This window comes from Phyllostomus hastatus, unplaced genomic scaffold (genome assembly GCF_019186645.2).
Source record: "Phyllostomus hastatus isolate PE091 unplaced genomic scaffold, TTU_PhHast_1.1 phas_contig_2068, whole genome shotgun sequence".
Lineage (NCBI taxonomy): Eukaryota > Metazoa > Chordata > Mammalia > Chiroptera > Phyllostomidae > Phyllostomus > Phyllostomus hastatus.
Genome location: NW_025333730.1, coordinates 97,769 through 101,026, shown reverse-complemented (window position 1 = coordinate 101,026; position 3,258 = coordinate 97,769).

Genomic DNA, 3,258 nt, shown 5'->3' with positions numbered 1-3,258 from the left:
CTTCACAGAGACTGCATATAATAATGGCAACATGGAATTTGATTATAGTAACCCCTTACTGAATAATTATTAATGTGATTTTTTGCACCTCAGTCACTTGATATGACAGTTGTTGAGAGATTGGGGGAGGGGTAAAGGGGCAGAGCCCAGAGGGTGTCCAGGGTGGGTGAAAAGCTCTACCTGTGTTTGTTCCTTCTTCCCACTCTCTCTCCCCAGAAATATGGACTCTGGTTGCACAGATGCACAATGGACAGGAATTCTGTCTTGAAAGATCAAGAGAGAAGAAATAGTAGTGCTCACTGACCTCAGCCAGGTAGACTGAGGATGGGGATGAACATCTCTCTGTGTCGACACATGGACAATGCCATACAAAGAATTTAAGCTGAGCTCAGTAGCACAAAACACTGTGCATGTGGAATATTGCTGTAAATTAAATCATGTTAAACTGCCAGGTGGTAGAACTTAGCAATGACAAAAATGACTCTTTAGCACTCAGATTAACCAGCCTCTCATAAAACTCTCCACTGTCACAAAGAGTGTGCTTTTCCCTCTAGTCAAGTGGGGACAATTACCCAGGATCTTGACTTCTCTGTCACTAAGGGGAGAATCACATGCAAATGGGCATCACCATGTGCAGATAAAACTAGATTTGTGGCTGTCCCTGCACCTCAGATATATCACTACCAACCCCTGGGTCTCTGCAGTTAGCATTCACTGAAGCCATTAACCCAGAGGAAGCACCATGAAGTTTGAGCTGAGATGGGCCTTGCCCTGATCCATTTACATGGTAACAGAGAACCTGGGGCATTCTGTGTGTGTGTGTGTGTGTGTGTGTGTGTGTGTGTGTGTGTGTGAGAGAGAGAGAGAGAGAGAGAGAGAGAGAGAGAGAGAGTGTGCGCGTGCGTGAGCACCTTGCTAATGAAAATTTTTTGTCCGCAGGCGTCCAATATGAGGTGCAGTAGGTGGAGTCAGGTGGGGGACTGAGGCAGCCTGGAGGGTCCCTGAGACTCTTTTGCAAAGGTTCTGGATTCACATTCAGTGACTCCTATATCCACTGGATCAGCCCGGCTCCTGGAAAGGGACTATAGTGGGTAGGGGTCATTAGAAACAAAGCTAAAAGTATACACAACAGAATGCACTGTGTCCGTGAAAGGCAGATCCACCATCTCAAGAGATGATTCCCAAAGCACTGCCTATCTGCAAATGAACAGCCTGAGAACCAGGGACTCCTCCCTGTATTACTGTGCTAAAGACACAGTGAGGGGAAGTCAGTGTGAGTCCACACAAAAACCTGCTTACAGGTGGGGCAGCAAACAAGAGGGGGCACTCAGGGCCCACATATTCTGCAGGCACAGGACACAAGGAGATTAATAAAGATTTTGTTTCATCTCTGGCAGGGAGCTCCCTCTTCACCTGAAATTCAACATGTAGGTACCTAAGAAAGCATTCACCACAATGAGTCTAAAGTGGTTGGTTCACCTCTATCTACATGCATTGGGCAGATGCATATTATCTCTGCCTTGGGATTCTTCTCCTAAAAGCTCTGTTCTGACTGTTTGTTTTGTGTTAGTTTGACTAGATCACAAGGTGCCCAAACATTTGGCTATTCATAGATATTCATGGGTTTGTTCAAGTGTGTTTATAGGAGAACTTACCTTTGAGATGATGGCTCAGAAAAACTGACTGTTTTCCCTATGCAGGTGGGCACCCTATACTCCACCAAGGTACTGACTGAAACAAACTGAAGAGGGAAAATTAACCCCTTCCTGCCTGCATGCAGGATTTCAGAGCTGAGGCAGAGGTCTTCTTCCTCCCTGGGCACCCTGGTCCTCAGCCAGGATCCTCAGTGATTGATCTTGCAAGGGATGATCCTCCAACCTGATTTTGCACAATTACCAACTGCATATTGCCTTCCTGTGGAAAAGCTCATGATGGACATTTACTGAAATGATAGAGATTTGTCTGATTCATTGGACTCCTGTGAACATTTGCTTAGAAAGGATGCTTGCTTGATGCAGGTTCCATGTGATTGTATATTATGAGATAAAAATAGACATAGAGGATACATATGCACTGATGTAAATGACTTGGTGACACTCATAAGTGACACATGCTTGATAAATACAGCATTGACCCATGGTCCTAAAAAATGGGAATTTTCTAAGTCTTCCGCTCCAAAGCAACCACCTGTGTCAGATACAAATTCTGAAACACATCTTCTTGTCTGTCTCTGTGACTAAGTGAGAACTCAGTGTCCTCAGGCATGGCAGATTTGGAAAACTCAGAGCCCACATGGGGAACATCACCACAGCTCCTCCATGACCAGCCCTAGAGACTTTCTCCTTTGAAAGGGAGTCTGAGCAATGAGCAGTGATGTCTGAATTCTACCCCTGATGCCTTTACCAGTGTGGGCAAGTCCATGAAGATTGAACAAGAAACCCAGGTGCAGGAAGAGATGGTGATTCCTGCAGGGACTGACCAGTGAGCAGTGAGTCACTGAGAACTGAGTCTGTCTCCACGTGGGATGTGGGGTCTCAGGCCCATGGGGTATATGGTCAGAAGGGAAGAGAAGCATATGGATGTAGCACCAAGAATAGAAAAAAAACAAACAAACAAAAAAAAAAAACCTTGGGTGTCACACACAGAGATGACCTCACCTAGGAAGACACTTCCTGGCCTAGAATCCACTGTAGGCACCACCCAAGTGTTAGGTACAGCAGAGAAGGGAGACCTGGAGTGCATTCTTTGAAAATCATCACAGTGTGTTTTTGTCATTCACTGAGCAGTAGAAGTGCAGTGGTATTTGGACCACATGCAGGGACACTCAGATGGAACCTTCAGCCAGAGGAACCTGAGGGCATTAGAGGCTCCCCAAAGTCCCCAAGAGCTTCAGAGCTCAGGACTGTTGGTTGTGTCAGTGCACCTGGCAGGTCCAGGGAAGGGGATTCCTGGTGGCTTCACTGATTCCTGACTATGAGGTTCTGCAGAGTCAGTGGGATTTACTAAGGTTAGTTCTCTATGTCCACAGAATGAAAGCCCACAGTTTCCCTGGGGGAGCTCCTGGACACCAGTGTACAACCTTGAATTCTGGACTAGAGATGCTGAGAAGTTCATGCTCTGTAATCCCTGATCAGAACCTCCCCAGCATGGTGCAAAGCTGGCACCAGGGGGTGGGCAGGTCTCACAAGCTCACAGCAGCTGCCCCAGGAGCAGGTGCAGGGGGAGCAGGGAAGGGATTTCTTATTCCCCGTGAGGGCC